Here is a 25,957-nt window from a genome sequence, read left to right as displayed (position 1 = left end):
TTTCACATCCAGAATTTTAATTAAATCACACACCAATGAAACATAAATCCTTGGTTTAATAAAACTGTTCGATTTGGCTTTGTTTTGAAAGAATTTGGTTCTTTTTGTCAACTTTAGTCAACTCAATTGCATCTTTGGTTCGTCTTGTTTTCAGTTGTCACGAATTTTTCTTTTCAGTGGCCCACCGACTCCCAATGTCATTGGATTGAACCTGAAAAAAGACATTACCTTCATTTACAGAAAAATACCTTCATCGCTTCATTCAATGTCATACAGACATCTCCGATTAAGTTTACATATACCAACTGTGATGACAATTATAGAAACAAGACTATGGCCGTACGAGTAACAATTTTGCGACAATCAACCGTTTTCAGAGAATCGAAAAATTTCAACTTGTTCCGAGATTAAGTACTATTGGGTTTCAGTGCCGCTAAGCGACTTGAAGCAAGTTTTGCGTAACACCTTTGAGTGCGTCTTTTATGGCATTACACTCAGCCGAAGATTTGAAAACCATCTAATTGTTTTTACTGTATTTGATATGTATTGTTACTCATTTCTAAATAGAAAAAAACTTTTGATTATATGTTAGAAGTTTAAAATAAAAATGCATCAAATCTAAGCTAGAATACAACAAATCATCGAAATTCTTCTCATTGCTACCTTTTGAAGTGTATTAAAATCCACTGATAAAGAATTTCAAAACTGGTTGCGAAGAAAATGTTAATAAAACAGATGAAAAGAGCCATCGTTTTGAATTTATCTTCCAGCTTTTACCCTTTCTTATGTTTAAAACTCCGAACTGCTTAAGTTTGTAAGGCTTCCGTAATACAACGAAATGTGGAATTGAATTAAACATTATTTTTCAGTTTTTTTCCAGTTATAATTTTTCTGTAGTTTTTGTTCTTATTTTAAAAAATACCCTTGAATCGTTAACTGTTTTCCTCATTTATTCAAAGTAATCATTTTGCAGCGGCTTAAACGGGCTTTTCTTTTTTTGAAGAAATTAAATAACAAAAATTGAAGTTGGCGAGCTATTTATGCCAGCATTTTAAACAGAAATTGGTCTTTTTTGGTTCTTCAGAAGGGAATCTCTCACAACAAAAAAATGTTTTCACCGACACAAAAGCCAATGAAATTGAACTATTTAGCTCAAGATGGTTCAAATCAAGGAAAACAATACTTGCGTCAAAAAGCTCTGCTGATCCACTTTTTTATGGTTTTCCACTAATAGTTTTTCTTTAGCCGTAGTACTGTATACTAATGTAGTATTAAAAAAAATTAGAAACCTGTTAACATAACGCTGCAATTCATTTTTGAGATTGAGGCTAATTTGCTCAAGATTGCCTTTAAAATTGTGCCAAAAGTTATTTTGCTTTTTTTTTTTCAAAATCATAAGTATTTGCATCAATATTTCTTTCCTGGTTGTTGCGCAGTAAAGTTAAATTTCTTTGCAACAGCTTTGGGAAGAAAAAAAGGCAGAAACAAAAGAAAGGTGAGCATAGTTTGAACTCACAAAAAAGTTTGAAAAAACTAATTGCTTCAATTTTAAGCTGAACACTTATATTTAATCTGACCCTTATTTTGTTTTCAGCGCTGAATCATATTTACATTTGCATCAGCTGGCCAATGTCTCAGGACGATAATTTTTAGATAAGAATACGTTGTCATAGGGATATTTTGTCGCTAGTACTCACAGATAAATGTAACCCTGTTTCCATCATTTTCATTTTGATAATTTATTTAGAATGAACCTGTAATGCTCATTTTTTTTATTTTTACTTGAGACCTAACTCAAAGACTTAATTGTTCCTGTGAAAAAAAAAGAGTCATTGCAGAACTTCTAATTGTCTTCTTAATACAAAAAAGGCGGCTCGTTAATGTGCGTTCGCACATGATGTTCCGACCCGAGCTCATCTACATTTTTGACTTAATTGTCAACCAAATGAAGAGATAACAAAAATAGATGTTTGAATTTTAAAAAAATGCTACATTTTAAGTTAATTAAACACACTAAATTCTGCCTCGATGAAATAGCAATCATAGGTTTCATTCATGTGACATCAATAACTCATCACAATAAGTCGTATGGCAAAGAAAAATACATCAAAACCACGAAATTTTTGAGAAAACTCATAGTATCAAAGTCAAAAAATTCTACAGCTTTCAACGGAAAGCATTTAATACGCTAATTTATGCCTAGATGATGTGACGACTAGGATGTTTGTCATTCAAAATTTATCAATAAGACTTTACAACAGGTCATTGACTATGAAAACAACAACAAAAACAGGCAAAATCCAAAAGTTCGGTAGAAAATTGAGAGAAGAAAGTGCCGAAGCTATTTAAACCATAAGCTTTTTTTCTCTGAAAACTTTCTCAACGATCCATTGAACGTCTTCATTAAGCCAATGGGAACTATTAATATTAGGATAATGTAATACGATTTCAAAAGGAACCAAAATTATTAAAAAAAATCCAAAAATTTTAAAAATTATGAAAACTCGTGCACCGAAGTAAAAATAACCAATAGTTAGAAGACAAAACCGCTAACTAGATAAATTGTTGCTGATGTAGAAAAAAAGCGGTTCTGTCATTACCGAGACTGACTTACAATCCACGAAAATAAGCTGAAGATTGATTTATGTTCAAAAAAAATAAAAAAAATATTTTTAAAGTCTTAACAGCCATTAAATTCAAAAGCTTTCATACGAATTCAATGAATACGCTCAGCTATGCCACGATGTGAATACAAGGATATTTATGATGCCTAGGTAATCAATAAGACAACACAATATTTCTTATGACTATGAAAAAAAAACAACAAATACAGGCAAAAACCAAAATTTCTTTACAAAAATGGGAGAAGAAAGTGTTGAAGCCATTTAAACCATTTTTTTTCTCAGAAAGTTTTATCTATGATCCTTTGGACGTCTTCACTAAAAGAAGATGTAGCCACCAATATTAGGATGACGTGATAAGATTTCAAAATGAACTAATAAAACGAAATGTCCAAAAAATTTTTTTTTAATTTTGAAATCTTGTGGCATTGAAGACGTATAACCAATAGTTATTTGATAAAGCCGCCAATGAGATTAACTTATGTTGCAGTGGTATGAAGGAGTTCAATCCTGTGTTTACTGAGACGAACTTACAGTTCACAAAAATAAGTTTATGATCTACTAATTTTAAAAAACTTTCGAAAATTTACTTTCAAAGTCTTAACAGCCATTAGCTGTCCACTCGCAGCACTAGATAGGTTCACTTAATGCTCATTAGCAAATCTATTGCACCTTTAGTCAACAAGTTTATGCCATAGGATTATAAAACTATAGAAAAACCTCAAAAAATAAATCAAAATTTCATTTGAAATTACGAAATTTGAGATACGAGTCCAAAAAAAACATGAGCGATCCCTTCGAAACAAATTTTTTGTTCATTGGGCTTCATTTGATCGTAGAAAGGGTTTGTCATTAACGGAACTTTGATATTAAAAGTGTCTAGTAGTCTCTAGGTGACTTGAAAAAACAAAAAAATTGCCAAATTTTCTAAAAAAAAGAGCTCCCAAACCTAATTCGAATACTTTTTATGTATTAAACTTCCCTCTAAGACTAGAACTAGTCTTTATTATCTACTTTCGTCTATTAAAAACCTAAAATTGATTTACTTTTTGGCGTGAAATCTAGTTTTGAATTAAATTTTTCGTAGAAAAAACGTTAATTCGAACGAAAATTACGGTAAAAGTGAACAAAAGTGAACCAAATATCCAGTGTTCACATGAAAATTTAAACCCCGATAACTCCTCGAAAAAAACGAAATTGAAAAAAATCTTTTAATTTCAAATTCTACGCCGGACGAGCTTTTTAATGATACCACGCACATTTCTCTACGATGAATATATCGGTCGGCCAAAATTCACGGAACAAAAAAAACCCATTTGAGTGTATAGTTCCTCCCCCCCACAAGTGGGGTCGGAACAATTAGAATTGGGAGGATGGTTTATTTGATTACCGTTAGGGCTCTCTTTTGTTTCGGCCAAACTGACACTAATTAAGTTTGTGGATCTGAATACTTATAGCACGGAGAAAAAGTGACAAACTTGAGTAATTTTACTCCCGAAATCCGAAATTGGCGACGTAATGCGTTTTGTATTTTGCATTGTCAAAATTCAGAATAACGTTGGATTCAAAAAATATGGACTGCACTGCATGAAAAATTCAGACGCTAGTTTGATTTGACAATAGTTAGATTTTCAAGCTTCGCATTTTTAGTTCAAATTGGGTTTTAATTTTGTGGCATTTACAAATCTTTGAAGTTTGTTCAGGTGTTTTCCATTGAAATATGAAAGAGTGCCAATATGTATTTCTACAGTTTTCAGGGTACCAAATTGCAAATTGTTGCCCAAAATTTGTTCAAGTTGTTAGTGTGATTAGGCGGTAAAAACGTGCCGTCAAAAATTCGGGCATCTGAAGCACAATATAAGGACTAATTAACAATTATGTAATTTAACTAGAATTTGCCCTGCCATTTTCAATTGAAAACTGAAAAAACTGAAAACAAGAGAACTAAAGTTACTAATTTTTCAGGTCAAAAAAGCATTTCAGATTAATTTTCAATTTAGTGTAAAAATAGAGAGACAATTTTTCTACTTCAAAACTGAAGGACATAAACTGAATAAAATAAAAGAATCATTGAGAAACACATCCCAACCGGCTCGATTACGAATGGTTAACTTGTACTTTATTGAAAGTTTCACACAAGATCTCACAATGCGATGCATCGTCTGACAATTCTCTCTACCAAAATTTACCAGGTTTGATTAAATTTCATTATGCAACTTAACAATTCTTGCAAGTTATCCATCCGGCATAAAATTTCTTATTAGTTTATATTTAACTTGAAAAAAGAAACGCTTTAATTTTGAAATGTAATGTTACATTTTAAAGTGCAATACGAATCCCCCAGGTGAACAAGTAAAACTGATCATTAAATTTTCTAGTTACAGTGTCTAGTTATGAAATTAATATGTTTGTCACTTCAAAAGAGGAACAACAATGAAATCTGAAAACTTAGAAGCTGATCCGAAATTGAAATGCAAGTAGTAGATAAAACAAGGATATCAACCACCAGTAAAATTTGTCCCTTTCTCCTAACGATAATCGCGCATGTCGAATCGGGCCAAATTTTACTGTTTGTTGAATCCCTTGTGTTATCCACTACTATATATTAGCTCTAAATTCAATAAAAAAATCAATTAAAATAAAAAAATCAATTAAAATCGATTCACTTTTATTCGGAGTGCTCCCCCCGTAGAAAGATCGCTCTTCTTCGCTCTTAAAGAGTGATTCCCTCTTTTTTGATATTTTTTATTTTTTTATACTTTTTATTTCAAATTATCCATACTCTTCACTAAATTTACATTTTCTTTTACTTTTTCTATATTTATTCCATTATTAATAGGAAATGATACAAAATTATAGTATTTACATGAACAACTTTCCTCTGATTGGACAATAACTAAAGGACTTACAGCTCTAGGACTTTCTCTTTTATCTATTAAGCTTCTACTAAATTCTCTAGTTAATTCTACATCTGGATGTTGTTCCTTTACATGAGCCCGTAACCCATCATATCTCACAACAGAACTACAATATGGACAATTAACTTTAGCTGAAGTACAACTTCTACATGTATACTTACTCTCATCAAAATCAGTTCGTGATTTTACATAATTACGTTTATTACAACTTCTAATTAAGACTTCTGGGTTAAAGTTGGGATTAAGGTTAGGGTTAGGGTTAGGGTTAGGGTTAATGTTAGGGTTAAGGTTAGGATCTGAGTTAGAGTTAGAGTCATAGTTAGAACCAGAACTAGAAACAGAACCAGAACCAGAACTAGAACCAGAATCAGAACTAGAACTAGAGCTAGAGCTAGAGCTAGAACTAGATTCATTTTTTAAAGAACAACCCCACGTGGAAAAATTATTAGCACAAATACCACTTAGTATTATATTACCACACATACATTTATCAGTTTTATCCTTATGACATGATTCGTAATGATATTTTAAAACAGCAATGTTTCCATATTTATAGTTACACTCTAAACATTTTAAAAGCATTTATAATAGGGTAAACTTTAATATTTACCTAATCATTTCGCGGAGTAATATTTAACCATGACTTCAATTAAATCTTTAGTATTATCGTTAGATGTGATAAATTCTGCTAAATATTTATTTCCTAACTTATTGAGTGTATTAGTTTTACATCTCTTATCTAAAATCAATTCAAGGTCTAATTCTTTTTTTAACTCTAACAAAATTTATAATCTCTTCTCTAAATTCTTCATTATTTCCATATAGTCTGGTTAAAAACGTTCCTCCTTTTCTATTCAAAATTCCCATCTCTTCATTGACGAAGTCACAGCTACACTGATTTATATATTCTTCTTATATTGCTTTTCGTAGATCAGTGAACGAACTTTGTTCGTGGTTCTCCAACGAGCTTTGCTCGTGTTTCTCCATTGAACTTTGCTTGCCAAGGACTTCGTCCGTTGGATAACCACAGACGGAGTCTGTTCGCAGATCATTATCAAACTCTTCTCCAGATCCAACATTAACCAATGTATTTACTCTACTCAACATTGTGCTTGCTCCCATTGCTACACTCCCATCATTTCTTGATATTATATCAGGATAAATATAACTAAATATAAATAAACCTGAGCTTATATTTCCAACAATAGTTGATAAACTTTTTATACCTTTTCCCATAATCATTTCTTTAGGTAAAACATCATTCTGTATTTTAATATTATTTATTTTAAGAAGTTTATTGAAATAGAATATATTGTTATCTTGATTAATAACATTTCTATCTGTAGCATTTATCATGAGTGGTTTCATATATGCTATAAGTTTATTTATATCTTCTCTTTCCAATTCATCTTTTAAACTAAGAGCTTTTAAATCAATGAAACCAACCCTTGAATCAGATATAATTGTTCTATTACTACAAACAATAATAAAATTATTTTCTTTCTTATTATGTTTAATTATACCATAACGAAGTTCATCTGTCATTCCATCTGTACGATTATAATGGTTACTATTTAACTCACTAATTTTTTTTTACTAAAGTCATGTTCACATTTATATATCTCATTAAAGTTTGTGAATAGATCAGGTCCATTATAAGTTGTTAAAAAAATTATCACAACTCATACTTGCTGTATTAATTATTTGAGCTGGCTTATGACACATTGCAATGATTTGAATATTATAATGTCTACCTTCAGTAAAATAAAAAGCTATATCCTTATTTAACCTATCACCCATATCATCAAGTACTATTACACAATTTTGAAATTTATGCATATTATTTTTTGTGATCATATTTATATCACATTTATTAAACCCAGTATAAAACATATTAGACGCAGGATCTATCCAGTCTCTGTCATCTTTACACACTATAACTATATTTTTAGCTTGGTCTTGGTTTTGGTCTTGGTTTTGGTCTTGGTTTTGGACTGAGTATAATTTTAAGTATTGTCTAATAAAATCTGTTTTCCCCGTACCAGTTCCACCATAAACAATAGTATGTAATAGTGATTTTTTATATTCAAATCTAACTAGATTCCTATTCATAAGTCCGCCAAAGCTTTCTTCTAGTTTTCTATATTTGCTTGGTATTGAATCATATAATAAATAACAAATTCCAATTATAATAATAATAGAAAAAAGTATATCGCCTTTATCCATTTTTATATATAAAAATTATTATATAAAAATGCTTATCCTAACTTTTGAGGAATTCAATAATAAAATTAATATTGATAATAATGCTATGAGTGATATCAGAATAAAAGATATAGGTAAAGATATAAGTCCAACACCAATTGAAATAGTAATGAGATATCAAAGTCCTAAAAAAATCAGGGAACCTGCTTCGCAGATCTATGAACATAACTTCAACATTATTGTCAATCTACATCCAACAGATGGTACACAGTGGATTTTAGTTATAAGAAGAGAAGATGGTACTGTGTATTACTTTGATAGTTTTGGTATAGAAACCCCACCATTATTTTTAGAAGAATAAGTAATGAGAGAATACAGCAATATGATGAATCCTATTGTGGGGTTTATTGTTTATATATGATCTATCTTATCGATAGAGGATTTAGAATTAAAAGTGCTTTAAATATTCTAGTTAATCAATGTAAATATCTAGGAATATATAATGAGTGTTTTTGTTTAGGTTGTAATGTTAATGATAATGTTAATGATAATGTTAATGATAATGATAATGATAATGATAATGATAATGATAATGATAATGATAATGATAATGATAATGATAATGATAATGATAATGACATTGATAATGATAATGATAATGTTAATGATAATGTTAATGATAATGATAATGTTAATGATCTACGAAGTAGCTTTGCTAATAATGTTAATGATAATGATAATGTTAATGATAATGTTAATGATAAAGATAATGACATTGATAATGATAATTTTAATGATATTGTTAATTATAATAATATTGTTAGTGATAATGTTAATGATAATGTTATATATCAGGGAACCTGCTTGGATAGCCACGAGCAAAGCTCGTTCGCAGATCTATTTGGTGAAAAACATGGTGAAACATGGCAAGCCATGCCCCATGGCGAAGCATGTATGAAAACCCATCAAAAGGGTAAACCTAATAACAATACTCCTACTAACATTATCTCTATAAACATAAATGATGATCTACAATCATGATTAAATGATGATGATATAATTACTGAAACTGAATTCCCAGATAACTTTAGATGTATAATATCTGGTCCTAGTGAATGTGGTAAGACATTCTTATTAGAAACCTAATTCTGGCTAGTATACATTTTGATAAGCTATACATCATTGGACCTACTGGTGATCAGCACAATGGATTAGAAAGAATGAAACCAAAAGCAATTATAGAATTTACTAAAGATATAAAAGATTTACCATCTCCTGATAAACTACCCAAAGACTTAAAGAAACTAATGATATTCGATTGATGTTAGAGCCAAAGAACCAGTTAATAATTAATACTTTTGTAGAGGTAGACACAATAATTGCAATATGATTTATCTTAATCAAAACCTGTTCTCTCTGGATAGACAGAGTGTTAGAGAGAACTGTAATCTAGTTATTTTATTTGAACAGAGAGGTAAAGTCCTCATATCTATATATCAAGATTTCTTTAATAATGTTGAACTTAGTCATAATGATTTTGCTAATATATGTAATAAGGTATAGAAAGAGCCTTATAACTATATTGTCATTGATATAACTAAAAATAAAAATATTAATGGTAAACTAAGAATTAATTGGGATCGGAGAGTTTTATAATTAGGTATGGTGAAGCATGATCGAAGACCCATAAGTAAAAGTATGAGTATCAGGGAACCCGCTTCGCAGATAAGTCTAAGTAAAGTGTAATTGTAGGTCTAAGTCTATGGTTATCAGGAACTGCTTCTGACCATGACTAAGACTATAACTATCAGGGAACCTGCTTCGCAGATAATTATATTCTAAATCAAACGTAAAGTAAAAATTAATACATCGCCATTAAAGTCTATAGGTCTTCCATGCTCATCTTTAATATGAAACTCTATATATTCTATTCTATCTTTAGTTACATTTTGATACAAGATATTAGTTGGTATAATATTTATCAAGTAACCTGGTGGTTCTGTTAGAGTAAAAGTATAGAGTATGTCTGTGTTATTCCCATTATCTTTAACACGAGATATCACACTACAATGAATGTTAATCGTACTAAAACCCATAATATCAACAATTTTCTGAGATGTATATTTACCTTTTTTATAATTTACTTTCCTAAATCCTTGTAATGAGGCTATTGAGTTTTCTACATCAAAGCTAAGTGCTCCTTGTTTGCTTTCCATACTAGATTTCATTGTATTTTCATCAGGTTCTATTATAACATTACCATCAGTTTCTTCTTATATTAATTCTGCTATGTCAGTTAACTCATATGCTCCCGGTGTAATAGTTGAATATAATAAAGGGATTCCTTTATAATTATAATTAAGAACTGATGTAATGTTAGAACTATTGATAGAGTTGGTGTTGGAATTAGAATTAGAATTACAATTAGAATTAGAGCTAAGATTTTCCATAGAAGTTTCTTCGCTATCTATAACCGCACTAGCATATAAAAATTGATTATTACTTCTATTCACATAAAACATTGAGTTATAGACTGATAATCTAATTAAACCTAATTTTGTTGTATTAAGTATAGGTTCACTAAAGTTGATGTTTTCTGTTGACTTTATCATTCTGAAGTTAAGTGTGTGTTCTTCTTTAGTTTTAATTAAAGCTTCATGTAAATTTTGCAGTTCTCTTAAGATTAAACTGTCAGTCAATTTTTTATCATAATTGACTATAAAATCAATTATGACTATAAAATCATAATCCAATAAAAATGGATTTTAATTTGATACAACTTATGGTTATAAAAATGATATACACAAAAGTAAGATTATAAAATATAAACCTAATAATCTAGCAACAAAGAATACGGTTAATACTAACATTAATATCATACTCAATAGAGGAGAGAATCATTAAAATTTACATGATTCATATCTAGAGATAGAGTTTGTTGTATCAGATGATGCTGGTGGTGTTTTTGCTAATGATGCTAATATCAGATTAGTTAATTATTGTATGATGGCATTGTTTAGTTCAATTAGGCTTGAAACTATTGGTGGTAGGACTATTGAATATATAGATCCTTGTCATCCTAATCTATTGATGTATGAGTTATTAACTAGTACTGATGATGAAAATGAGAGTGGTTTTGTTAGAGATCAAGGTAATAGAGATAGTCAACTTAAAGGTCACCATATTGCTGCACAACGAGGTCATTTGTATATGATGATTAAGATGAGTGATCTATTTGGTTTTGTAATTGACTTAGAAAAGATTATATATGGTTTAGGGTTTGAACTAGGATTAAAAAGAAATAATAATGATAGAGCTCTTTATAGAGTTAATGCTAATCCTGGTGCAGTTGCTAATGATGGTAATATAGAACTTAGAGATATATCATGGTGTGTGCCCAGTATTGATCCTAGTAATGACAATAGAATTATTAAACAGAAAGGATTAAATAAAAAGAATAATGTAGACTTTAGATATTATGAAAGAAAGACATTTTGTAAGAATGTGCCCAATGCTTCTAACTTCTTGTTTGATCTGGGTATGGAAAGTGGTATGGAAAGACCACAATATATAATAGTTGGTTTTGAAAATAATAATGTTAATGAACAAACTCATGATGCAAGTACATTTCATATAATGAATGTTACTGAATGTTATTGTAAGATAGGTAGTGAGCTTTATCCTGAGGATAGAATGAATATTAGTTATGGTTCTAATAATTATAATGAGGCTTTTAAAGAGATTGTTAATTTTAATAAAGATTATAATGGATTACCTCATAATATTACCATATATAAATCATAGAACATTCAAAAGTAATTATAGAATATATGTACTCGATACTAGATATCAAAGTGTTCATATAGGTCCACAACCAATACAGCTTAATTTTAAATTTAGTGCTGCAGTTGCAGATGTTATTTGTCATGCATTAGTTTTAACTAGAATGGTTATTAGTGTGAATAGTGATGGTAATAAGATGGTTGATTTAATCTCATAGACATATTCTTAGTTATAATTAAGTCGTAGTTATAGATAAGTCATAGTTATAATTATAACCATTGTCCTTGTCATTTTTTCCTACTAGTCCAAACAAAACCCTTAGCATAAATAATATCTACTTTCTTTTTATTCTCTAGAGCTAAGCCTCTAGCTTCAAGCATAATCTTAGCCTTGGGCCTAACCTTAGGCTTAGGCTTCGAGCTTCGCTCGCGGGTGGAACCCGTAGGTTTATTCATAACAACAAAAGGATTATACTTTTTAAATTCCATTATTTTTTATATATAGAAATGAGTCTTTTACAGAAATTTAAAACTAATTCATATCGTGTTGGAGGTAGACATTATAGTGGTACTAATAACATAAGAGGTTTTATTACTTCAAAAGGTACTAAAATGTTAAAGGGTAATTGTGTTAAGTGTAAGAGAAATAAGTCAATGACTGTTAGTGATGCAACAATAGAAGCTGAGGGATTGAAAGATTTCCTTAAAAGTGTTGGTAAAGCTACAGTTAACTTTTGAAAGAAGGTCGCTAATAATCCAGTAAGAGCATTAGAAATAGCAAGTAAAATAGGAAGTACAGCTGCATCTAGAAACCCTAGAGCTGCTTTATCAGCCACACCTGATTTAATTAAATTTGCAACTACTGGTGAAGGTATAAAGGTAGTACAAAAAGGAAGAGGGTTATACTTAGGTACTAAGAAGAGATAATTATTTGATTATGATTATGATTAAACTATGTTTACATTTATGTTTATGATTATGATTATATTATATTTATGATTATGATGATGATTATGATTATATTTATTTTATGTGGTATGATTATCGATAAATATTAATACTAATATTATTATTACTAAATACATTATTATAACTAAACACTAACAACTTCAGTTTAAAAAAACACTCAGCTTGTTTTTCTTGGTCTTCTTATTTTCTACATATAACTTGACTAATTCATTATACTCATCATTATCTATTTTATTATCATTCATTGATTTAGTTTATAGTCTATTAAACTTGTCGCTAAACTGTTTAGTTAAAAATTACATTTGTGAATACTTTATAATTCTATTTCTTAATTTAGTATTAATTATTTTTGATAATGAATCACAAACAGTTGCCGTAGCAAAAGCTGTTGGTATAGAATAAGGTAATCCTATACCTGTTAATGCAACTGATGTTGTTGTTGCAGTTGTTGCTATAGATGATAAAACTATTTCTGTTATTTCAGCTATGTTAATATAATTTTTATATCTACTTAACTTCTTTTTATAGTTATTAGTTTCAGTTTCATAATAATTTCTAATATCTTTTATAATGCTAATATTGTTGTTATATTTATTATTGGCTTGAATCTTTTCATTTATCAGTCTTTCTGATACTGATGACAAATCTGGATATAGTAATCTCTCACTCGGTGCTGTTGTATTGGACATAGTTTCGGTTATTAGTAAAAAACTTTCTATTTCGTTCATTATATCTTCTTGTTTAAATCCATAAAGCTTCTGTAGTTTTTCTTGTTTTTTATTATCAAGTAACGTACTTTTTTAAAGTGTAGCAATTATATATTGTACTATTTGTCCTTCTATTCTTTAAAAGGGCTTCATCTATAAAAGAATTAGTCTTTATATTAACTTTTTTAAATTCTTTGAGACCCGTAGTAAACGTTTCATCTAGTTGTATGTTAGTGATATTCTGACTAAACTTATTATTAACAAATTCTTGTTTTAATTGATTTTATTTAGAGATAGTATCAGCAGCGACTTTATTACAAAACTTAACAGTATTTGTGACTTCATTTGTTGATTCAATAAACTCATTAATTAATTCATCATTAACTTGTGTTTCATTTAGTTGTATTGTTTTAGTTTTGATTTTATCAAATTCACCTTTTCTTAGTTCAGTTATGTTTCTACGTAAAATGTCTATTTTATTAGAAGAGGTTAAGAAGTTATTGTCACAATACTCTTGTTTAACAACATGTTTTTCATCTATTGGTGGACGAACATCTGTAATTTTATAGGTATCCTTCATATCAATATTATCATTATCTTCTAGGAATAACCCACGAGCCTTACTTAGTGTTAAGTTGTTTCCATTCCCCATATGGTGCTTCGCTTGGTTAAATCTATTTCTTGTCATTATTTATATTAAGAAATAAATCAGGCTTGCCGGCTTAGGACCGTAGGTCTATCTGCGAAGCAGGTTCCCTGATCTACTTCGTAGCTGACCGTTGGTTTATATTTAGTGATTTTAAAACTTTATTATTAGATTCGGAGTCAAACTCGGATTTTAATAGTTCCTGTTCATAATAGTTACCTTCTATTATCTCACCATTATTATCTTCTATCTTATAAGTTGGTGTTTGTGTTAGAACTTCATTAACTTCAAACATTTCTCTACTCCAATTAGAAGTGTAACCTTTGGAGAAGATATTACATTTATCTGCATTTCTAACATAATCATCAACTTTAAGTTTAGGTTTAATACTCTTAAAACTAAAAGTGTATTTAACTTTATCAGGAATATTAGAAGCGTCAACTGGTGTCATATTAATTGTTGAGTGAATGTTATTGTTATATGTTATGAGTGCTTCATTTAATATATTTACCCAATTACCATCGCCATTGATGAACATATGTTTATTTATTATGTGTAATAATGTTCTATTAAATCTCTCTATAAACACAGCCTTTAAATCACTATAAGTAGAATATAGTTTTGTTTCATATTCTTTATGTAAAGATTTAAATGTTTTATTGTAAAACTCACTACCTCTATCTACCCATAACTTTTCTGGTTTTCTAGGTTCAGAGCCATCTTGTGGATGTTCACTTAATACTATTTTAAAACCATTAGTTATAGATAAAACAGATTTATTCTTTAATGGAATAGCCCATGCATATTTTGTGAATATATCTATAACAGTTAATATAAAGTTATAATTATTATTGTTTTTACTTAGAGATTATTTGTCTATCAAATCAGCTGCCATGTTTCATTTTTATATGATGGTATTATTCTTTGTCTTCTAAATTTTGTTATTTGAGGACTGAATACTTCTTTAACTAATAATGGTTGTTTAGTTTTAATTGTGTCTTGTTTACTTGTGGATATAGTCATCTGCGATGCTGGTTCCCTGATGGACGTAGTCATAGCTTTGCTCATCTGCGAAGCAGGTTCTCTGATCTGTGAAACAGCTTCCTTGATCTGCGAAGCAGGTTCCCTGATAGCTTTGTTCATTTTTGTGTATTTACCATAGTTAAAAACAAAATTATCTAGTTGCTCTTGGTTAATAATATTCATAGATAATAGTTGCCTAGATTTATCTAGCATTTCATCATATAATCCATCATAACCAGCTTTTGTTTCTAGTATTAATAATTCTAGTCTTTCTACTAAACCATTGACGAAGTCACAGCTACGCTGAATTAAATGGCAACTTCGTTGATTATTTGGGTTAGGGTTGCTATTTAAACCCCTGCCAAATACATCATCTTTTACACTTATACTTTTTATTGTTCTATATATAGCGCTTTTCTTATCCCCTTTTCCTAAATCATATCTAATATCCTTTAAAAACCTTTTAATTTTGTTTTCATCTTCCTCGATTTCACCATGTTTTATATTAGGGTTAGTAACAAAGTTTATAAACTCATCTGACGATTCATATATATTATCCTAAAATATAAATGCATTTTCTTGGTAAATTAGTTTAACACCGTTCATTTCAATTTCACCAATATCTAAATTTCCGAACTTTAACTTTAATTGGGGACTAGATTGAACTGACATTAAATTAATAATTTGAGCCGTGTCTTTATCTCCTAACATTCCTGGTTTATCTCGAGCTTCCTCTACAGCTTTGCCATTGGACTTCATTAATGCTTCATTAAACTGGGAGCCAGCTTGCTGGATCATCTTAATTTGTTTATCTAACTCTTGATTTTGCCAATCTATTGCTCTTAAAGTTTGTTCACTTAATGCTAGATTGTGTTCCTTGTTTGCGTTTAAAGTTTTAGTTAAAGGATCAAGTAACTCTTCTATTTCTCCATAATATTCTTGTTTTTTTAATTTATTTTCTAATCTATTCTTTCTGTTTTGTTGTTCTAGATAGTTTAGTTCTATAAGTTCATCTAGCTTAATCATTTTATATGTTTTGAAAAATTATAATAAGAGTAAAAAAATGGATAATGAAAATTCTATTGATGAGAAGTGCTCTGAGTTAAAAAAGAATGTTTCGCTTGTTGAAAACAATATCGGGCTATGGAAGAGTTTATTGACCATACTAGGGATCCCTGGCATGATGAATTAATATTTTCAAGTTATTCTAAATATTTAGATGAAAGGGAAACCAGTAAAATAAAAAAATTTATAGAATATAACAAATACAAATTAACTAGAGGAAATAGTGATTTGGAAATGGTGATTTGGAAGGATAATGATCTATAATGTACTAACTACTAAACCAGGAGATGCAATTGATCATTTTATAAAAGGAAGTATAGAATATTATTAACCAGTTTTATGTTTTTTATTTAGATTTATAAATCGATAAACCATAGATGGAGTCTTTTCATAGATCAGAGAAACTGCTTCATAGATGAGCGAAACTATCAGGGAACCTGCTTCGCAGATGACTACGTCCATCAGTGAGACTGCTTTACAGATCATTATATAATCTAATATGGCTTCAATTAACTTTCTATCATCATTAGTGGTTAGTTCAAAAATTTTATTTATTAACAAGTCTTTATTATATTTATTATCTAACTCTGTTGAAGTAGTATTAACCTTTTTTATTAAATCTCTTTTAAATAAATATAGTTTCTTATCATGTGGATAACTTTTCATATTATTTACATAAAACCTTTTATCATCAAATATATTTAAACTAATCTTACTTGTTTTTGTTGTCGTCATGTTATCGCCAACTTTTTTGTACTCTGCATTCATCTACTGTTCTCTGTGTATTATTCATTAATGCATAATAATAATCTTTGTGCCTAGCATTATTATGCTTCTTTATTCCTTTTTCTTTAGTGTTTTTAGGATAATTTTTGAAGCTATATGTTTTGGGGGATAATGATATAAATTCCATAATAATCCTACTCCCTAGTTTGTGCTTAAACTTGCCGGGGACTTTATTATTAGTTTTTATAGGTATGTCTAGATTACTTAAGTCCATATGCTCATCACTAGCTTTACCTTCACTATAACTTAATACGAAACTGTCCGTATCCATATAGTGAAGTGTCAGATCTTTGAGGGATGGTTGTAGAATATTAAAGAGTACATCAAACATATGTAATTTGCTAAGTTCGAGTATTATTACTCCTACATATATAGGTGAGCTATATTCTATTTTTTTTCTTTATATATTCTATTTGGCTTTAATCTCTATATCTAGTTATATTCTTAAATGTTGGTTTACTTACACTTTTCATTATCTTTTATTCATCATGCAAGAACTTGCTTTGAAAGTAGTGTAGTGGATTCATGCACATTCTTCCATATAGGGAGTTATTCATTAATTTCCTTGCATCCTTTTCTGCTTCAGTTTTAGCTATCGCTCTTTTGTTAGTATTGTTTTGTATATAATCTCTACATATATAATCTTGTTTAAATTTAATTACTCTGTATTTTTGTTACTTTTACTCCCATCTTTAGATAGAACTTTAACATCCAATCATGAACCATATATTCTGTTTTATTGTTTTGTTCCAAGATTAATTTCTCTGATCTTGCCTTGCCTCCATCTCTTTCTCTGTAACCTAATTCATTATCATTTATCTTTCTCTTATTAGGCATTAGAGCTAGTTGTTCTGTTCTCTCTTTATATTCATTAGTATAATCAATATCACAAACTATATAGTAACCATGATCACTATCATCTGGAGTATTCAATATTGCATCTAGAGTAGTAATAAACTCAAAATCCTTATAAGGTAACTTTTGCATCAGTGCATAACCATATAGGCTGTTTGCGTCTATGTACCAAATGGTCTTACCATCACTGTTATCTATATATCTATCACCCATTATTCCACATATACCACCTATCTTTGCTGCAACAAAATCATCTTGAATTTGTTTATCTTGCAATGTGTCTAATGTAACACCGCTTGACATTAACCAACAATCAAAACTATAACCGGGGAGACTAACGTAATGTAGTGGATTGAGCTTGAATTCTTTCATACTTAATTTAACATATTCATTCATGCAATAGTCTAATATTTCGACATCATTCTGTAAACACTCTATAGTTAGATCTTCACCAGTTTTATGACTGTTTTCACTATTAAAGTTATCTACTTCGACTTGTGTTGGTAAGTTATTATGTAGTGACGATTTGAAGTCTTCTATTTTTAGATTACCTATAGCTTCATCATAGGTAGCTTTGCTAGCACTGGAAGCTTCGCTGTCATAAGACTTCGTCGTGGTGCCCAATTTATACAAACCAAAGTTTTCATATGGATATAGTGTTTTAGTTTTACAACCGTATATCTTTGCCATTTGATCTAGAGGCTTAGCTAGGAAGTTATAACTATCTAAGAATTTGAGACAACCAATGCTAAACATCTTAGACTTACCAACAGCTAGTGGTATGTTTTATCTACTTTTCTTTTATCATTCTTCTGTTTAAAGAGTTCGCTGTATAGTAGGTTGAAGTCATAGCAGAGCCTTACAGGAATGAAGTTTTGTTGTTTATACCTCAAATTACATATCTTACATGCTGGTCCTCTATATTTACCAGTTTCATGACAATGATCTCTTACTTTATTAAAACATGTTTTGCTGCAGATATGACAAGTATAATTAGTTTCATGATATAATTTATCTTCTTCTGTGAATATCATCTTTTCATTATGTTTGAAATTATTCTCTGTTTTTATTTCTAATAGATCTCTAGCAAATCTTTTTATACAGCCTAGACCGAAGTAGTGCTTGAAGTTACCTTGCCAGGTGCAGCCCACAGCTATTGGAATATGTTCAGCTATCACATATTTACAATCATTGGTTGAGACTTCAACAATGCAACATTCTATATCGGCAGTTATAATATTTTTTATATTCTGTCGTTTGTGTTCATTTATAAAAGTAATATGTTGTTCTTAGGACAAACAATCTCTGGTTTGAATCAATTGTTGCATTCATGTTTATCATATTTAATTTGTGAGTTAAACCAATAGGTACACCTATCGCAATGATAATATTTAATGTTATTTTTATTTGGGCGATCTAACAGAGTTTCTATATTTTTTATTAGGGCACAGTGTTCTATTTGACCATTACTCCAAACTAGTATTCTTACATCTTTTCTATCTTTATTAAAATCATCCACCGGTTTGAACAATTCTACTTTGCCCCCACCACAAGGTGTGTATACCCAAATACTAATATTGTATAATTTCTGTATTCTTATTATATAAGCAAAATCATCTTCATGTTGTCGTCTTGGTTCATTTAGTTTATCTACATATTTACTTTTTCGAGTTGCATGGTGTGGGGCGGGATGTAGCCAAGCAGTTATATTTAGTTGTAAGCAATTATATTTATAACTACGTATATTTAATATCGATTTAGAGTTTTTGAGATCGGGAGGAAAATCTATATAACTACCAATAGATGCTTTAGTTGGTTCAATGTTTAACTGAATACTTCTCATTCCAAGAAAATTGAAATCATAACCATAACCTTCATAAATTTCCTTTTTGAAATCTAGCCACCGATTGAAGTCACCATATTCATATATTGCATTATTATTAATATAATCAATATTGAAAAATATTTTAGTAGTTTTAGCTTCATCTTTAGTTCTCTTCTTATAATCACATTCAGCCGTGATCTTAAATTTAAAACTATTAACTCTACGAAACTGGTAACAGTTTTTATTTTCTTCTAAAGAGTAATTAGTTGCTTCATCTATATCTTCAATGTAATTCCCACCTTTATCAGTAATATAAAACTCTCTCATGTTCTGACTGGAGTTTATATCAAAGTCTTCTGTGTTTTCTAGATACTTACGATTATGAGTATATGAGTGAGTAGTTAGAGCTATTTTATTCCTAAATTCTGCATGACATTCTTTCCATTCATACTTAATTTTACAGTAGATGCTGTCTTCGGTTTTGGCTTTAGTTTTAATAATATAATCATCTTCATCTGAATTATACACCTTCTCCAAGATTTCCTCTTCTTCAGACTCAAACATTTTCTCCAATAGTTCCTTATGTTTGAGATCATATGATTGATGCCTGTATAAAGCCTTCTTTGATTCAATGGATAAATTACAGACATCGCAGAAGTTTATGACATTATTATTAGTTGATTGAAACATGATGTATTTATTTAGGGAAATAATCAAAAAATATTTTTTCGAAAAATAAAAATGAAATGCAATAAGTGTATAGATAAACCTTGGAAAGAACGTTGTAGTAATTGTAAAGAATTAGAATATTCTTTTTACGCATGTAAAAATATGGTTAAAGTTAAAGATTATATAGAACATTTGGGATATCATTATTCTGATCCTGATCAATATCTAACATGAAGTATGTGTAATGTTTATAAACATATATCGTTATATAAATTTAGAAATAGGAAATGTAGACTATGTATTTATCTTCATAGATATAGATATGGTCATACTAAAAATCAATTCAGAGAGCATGTTTATAAGCATAATATTCAAGAAGACACTGAAAAACACTAATCACTTTGTTTCCACCGATCTCAGTGTTTTTTGACAGTGATCTTTTTGTTCAAGTTATCCACGAAGTGGTTACACAGATCCACGAAGTGGCTTCATCAATTTTTGCAAGTTTGGTTTTACGTGCTTGTTACACGATCTCACTAGTTATACTGAAAAACACTAATCACTGTGTTTCCACCAATCTCAGTGTTTTTGACTGTATACCCATCACAGTGTGTCCCATATACAGTCTCACAGCAGGGATCATCCTTTTTAAGAACTGTGAAATTGGTTTTTTTTTATCTCACTTAGTTTTATAGCAATTCATCAAAGTCGGGGGACGTTCACTGGAGTTAGTGAGGAAGGAACCCAAACCTTCCGTTTGCTAAAGCAACTTAGATAGACTCGCTGATTTAACCACTACACCAATTGAGAAAGAAAGTTTTACTGTTAGATTGGTTAAATTTTGATTAGGGGATATATGAAAATTTTTATTATTTTAATATTTCTTTCAATTTTCGTTCAAGTTTTCTTTTTTGTTCAAGTTTTTTCGCAAGTTTGTTTACGTGCTTGCTACACGGTCTCATCTGCGAAGCAATTTCACCGATTAATTTTACACTAGTATCTGGGGACGTCCACTGGAGTCAGTGGGGATAGAACCCTAACTATCCGTCTGATAACAGTTAATTACCAGCTTAACTCGACACTAGTGGTTTGCACCAAGTGAGACAAGAAATGATAGATTTTAAATATAAAAGAAGTGAATATAGAGAGAATGTATAGTAGTAGATAAAACAAGGATATCAACAAACAGTAAAATTTGGCCTGATTCGACATGCGCGATTAGCGTTAGGAGAAACGGACAAATTTTACTGGTGGTTGATATCCTTGTTTTATCTACTACTAATGCAAATTAGCTTACTGTGAAAACATATTTTTAACTGAGGTTTTTTAGGTTGATTTTTCTGAAGATTAGAAGCAGTGAAGGCAAATAAAAAGCTGAATAAATTGAAAAATGTATTGCCAAAATTAATTTTCTCTTTAAAAGTTTGTATAAAATGTTTAATTGAGGCACGCATCAGTTTATTGTCTGCATATGGCATTAATTAAAAAACGTAATGAACCAATGGAGTAAAGCTCGACAGGATCAAATTTGCAAAAGATCTTATATGTTACCCTCCGGCTTCAATTGTTTAAATTCTTACTAGTTGAACATTTAACCTGAAAGTTTTTACTAGTTTAACCAGCAACAAGTAAGTTCTTACAATTTAAACAATTTTTGCAGGAAATTTTATAAAAGAAAACATTGTTAATTCCTTTGAGTATGAACTGTAAAATACAGAACATGACTGAAAGGCAATGTAGTGTTATGAAGTATAAATGAAACAAACGTCGCAAATCGGGAAGTTTAAAATTGAATTAAGTATACAATATGTTAAAAGATCGATAAATTAGGAGATGAATTATAATTATGAGAAAAATTTAAAAAAAGAACGCTAAATCTACAATTAACACTTTCGAGAAAAAAGAAAAGAAAAAAAAGCGAATCCTACCAAAAACATTTTTTATTTCGCCCTAAAACTAAGTCAAACTCAGATTGAACTTGAAAGAATTGATATTAGAATTTAATTCAGAAACCGTTGGGTCTTTCACAAACTCATTCCAGAAAAGATTTGCTTTGTAGTTTTGAGAACCCGCTTTTTAGGAATATTCCGCCTCAAGGCGATAGTTAAATCGTTATACCAGTCAATTGCTTTTTTGAAAAGAAGTTTTGCATTGTATTTGTTTTTTGGTTTGCTCCAAAGGACAGCTTGTTTGTACGGTCATTCATTTTAGCACTTAGGGAGGCTAACTTGAGCTCAGCGAAAGCTGGTAGAACTAATTTTAAAAGCTTTATAAAATATATAATAACACGATACTTTATGAGGTACTCTACTGGTAAGATTTTGTGTTTGATCTTGAGATCAGCGATCCTGTAAAATTTAATCTCGGTGGAGAAAATAACCATTATGCCAACAGCCATTTTTCTTAGTTAATTTTTTATTTCTTCATTGAAAGAAAGATTACAGTCAGTAAGAACTCCCAAGTTTTTCGCAAAGTTTTTCTCGAGAACTGTACATCCGTTAACAACATTTTTTTCGATTTCTTTCCATTTAAGGGCTCCAAAAACGGTTTTGCTTTCATTTACAATTAGCTCATTTCTCTTGAAAAAGAAAATGAGATTGGTAATACTTTTTTCAAGATGTAATTTTGATTCAGAAATTGTTCTTCCACTGCAACAGATAAAAGTGTCATCAGCGTACAGGATTATATCAGAATTCAAATCAGTATCATCTTTCATATCATTTACATAAATGTTGAAAAGCTGTGGGCATAGCACAATACCTTGTGGTTCGCCACGGTTAAGTGCTATCCAGTTTTTTTCATGCTTCGAGAATTTGACTTTTTGAACAGGGTTTTCTAGTTTAGTTTTGTGTAAAAGAATAGGATCAAAAGAATAGAAAATCGAATCAAAAGCTTTTGATAGGTCTAAAAAAGTTCCTGTAACGATGTTTTTTGTTGATGTCATGTCTGATCTTTTCAGTGCAATATAAAAGAGCATCTGTAGAAGACACTTTTCTGCTATATCCCAACTGTGTTGTTGCAAGGAACTTATTCTTCTCTAAATAGACTAATACTTGATTTCGAGGAAGGATTTCGAAAATTTGAGCCAGAGCTTCAGTAAGCAAAATTGTTCAATAATTTATCGGGTCTTCGAGATCATCTTTTTTTGAAAAGAGGCAACACGTGGACAGGCTTAAGGTTGTTAGGAAAAAGTTGTTCAGAGGCTCAGTATTGTGTTCTTTTGCATCTTTTAAAGCCCAAGCTGGAATAGGTGGTGGACCCAACGGTTTTTTTTATAATTTGAATTGTTGAGTATATCAAACATCTCCTTGCTTGTCGTAAACCTAAATTTAAATTTGTTACTCTGGCGTAGCGCATTATTACAGGATTGATACTGTTCTTTTTTACCAAAATATTCACCTAACGCTGAAAATTTATAGTTGAGAAGATTGGCAATGTCATTTCCATTGGTCAAAACCGTTCCAAAACTGTTTTTGAGTCTTGTTATTTCTGTCTGCGTTTTTTCACTGCTTCTGATTTTGTTGATAAATTTCCACCTTTCTCGCACTTTTTCTTTTTCCTGCTTCAAAACATTTTTTGTTATTATTTGATGTCTTTGCAAACTTTTTTACTCAATTTTTTGATATCCATTGTTGATGTAGCTTTAGTTTATGCCTGTCATGGCGTATGAACACGGTCTTTTGTGAAGCATGCTTTTTAATTACCGTTCCCAAAGACGAACAAAATATTTTAATACATGATTTAAGGATTTTCAGATAAATAAAATGATATCCAGTTTATCTTTCTAACAGCTAGGGGAAAAGCATTTTTTTGAGGATTTTGTTTTATCAAACTTGTTTTTTTTGATAGCTTCTTTTTTTATTTTTAACGGTTTCACCAGTTAAAGTAAGTGTGGCTATGTGATCACTTTTGAGATTGGAGTCTAGTGTCTGAGAACTTAAGAAATTTTCGCATATAACATAGTCTATTAGAGACTTGATGTTTCTCTTGTTGATAAAGTTGTATTTGAATTCAGTAAACCGTAGGGCAAGGTCAGAGTTTCTAGAAGATTTCTTTCATTGCAATTAAAGTAATTAAGGTTGTAGTCATCTATACTAGAAATTGTTTTTATTTTCAGTCGCTAATCTATCTCAACCCAGGGCTGCTCTAACAATCCCGTCTCGACCCAGGTAATCAAGCCTGGAACCGTATGAAAAGACTAAATAACTCAGACTGAGTGTCTAATTTCCTCCTTTATTTACATGGTCGGAGGCTATCTATAAATTTCTTTTTGCTTCTTTTTATAGGCGCAAGAACAAACCTCTCCTAATTCGAAGAAGGATGGTCGGTTATCTTCCAAGATGGTACGAAAGTGGGCGCATAATCAGGTGTGTCATTCATTTACATTTGCAAGTAGGGATAATTGTCTTAAAAGACCTTAAAACAACTCTTATGAGACTGCATGTTATTTCACAAGAACCATTACAAGATATTGCAAATTTTCAGCAAGACAATTGTCAAAAGAAAAAGAGAGACAGGGGGGGGGGGGGGTACTCAGATTAGATTGAGCCATCATCGGGTAGAATGTTTGATTTTGATTCTCGCCCAAAACAGACAGCAATTTGAGATCCATCCAGACTGGTGGGCAGCTAATGAACCAATCGTTAAAACTAAATATAGCATTACTAAATACAATTAATTTCGCAGCGCGAATCGATTTTATGTTTACGGGAATAAGAGAAATTAGGAAACCATGTGTTAACATATAAAACATGGATTTCGCTTTCGCACTATCGAGCTATTTCGCTAAAAATTGGAGGATTTATGGGGTCTGCTCTATCTGATCGGGCGCTCGAGGAAGGTCGTTGCATACCCAGATTGAGGTTCACTACCGAAAGCCGATAAGTTCAGACTAAAATGACGCAACTAAAGGAGGCCAAAGACTTTTAATAGCAGAGGCCTCAAGGGGGGGGGGGGTGGGGGAGGGCTAAGTTGTCGATATTAACAAATGTTCAAACCTTTGGCTCAAACGATCAGCCATAAATGGCACACCCGGAGACTGTCTTTCGGCCAGATCTCGTCTAATCCAATCCAAAGACGTCGAGGGAAAAGATTCGGATCCGAGAATTAACGATAGCAAAATCACAGGGATGATAGAAATCATGTTGATCAACTTTTTTCTAGACTTGTTTTTGTCAAGATTGAGCCTTGAATTGTTCATAAAGTATATCAACTGTTTAATTTCAGATGATGCTATTTTTTCAGCTGGGTGAATTAGATATCCAGATTTTTCAGCAGCGCTGGAGATGCGGAATTATGAATATCAAAGGAACTAGAGCGAGCATTTGTGCTTTTTCGATTTCAATAGGAAAACTAAACATGAGTAAACAAGAATAACATGTGAAAACTGAAAATTGTTTTCTATAGTTTAAGAAAGGCTAGAAAGCGCTTGAAAGCTGTATGGCTTAGACTTAGTGTTGTTAGGATCTATTGAATTGCAGTGAAAAATTTCAACTCTGAAAGGCGAGTAAATGCAATATTCATACAATTTAACAAAGCAACTGCCAAGCAAAAGAAAAATGTTTAATGTCATTAGATCTTCTGTACATGGAAAATGCTCTAGAGCATATGTTTTGAGTTTTCTCCTGTTCAGTTGATTTTGCAAGTCGAGAATGAATGATGGATGGTTATCCAGAATGAACCAGGCAGAATTTTGATAGAATGTTACAAGACAATTCAACAAGACAATTTCGGATCAAATGTGTTGGCGCCACTTCAAATCAGCTAATAAAAAAGCCATCAGACAGCGAGAAATAACTTTTGAAATTGAAAAAACTTAGAATTCGTCAAAACTCAAAAATGGTCAAAACTGAAAACTTTTACTAGTTGGGATCCAAAGTTAGTAAA

General features: G+C 30.5%; 1 long non-coding RNA gene across 1 annotated transcript; it reads right to left on the bottom strand.

Annotated features, from left to right (window-relative positions):
- Positions 1-25,423, bottom strand: LOC142353298 (uncharacterized). Its single transcript, XR_012761041.1, has 2 exons — positions 25,069-25,423; positions 1-211 (listed from the first exon to the last, which is right to left on the bottom strand). It is a non-coding gene; the product is annotated as an uncharacterized LOC142353298 (long non-coding RNA).
- Between the last annotated feature and the right edge of the window lie 534 nt (positions 25,424-25,957).

Source organism: Convolutriloba macropyga, chromosome 14, assembly GCF_964194025.1.
Source record: "Convolutriloba macropyga chromosome 14, txConMacr16.3, whole genome shotgun sequence".
NCBI lineage: Eukaryota > Metazoa > Xenacoelomorpha > Acoela > Convolutidae > Convolutriloba > Convolutriloba macropyga.
This window is presented reverse-complemented; position numbering and strand designations above follow the sequence as displayed.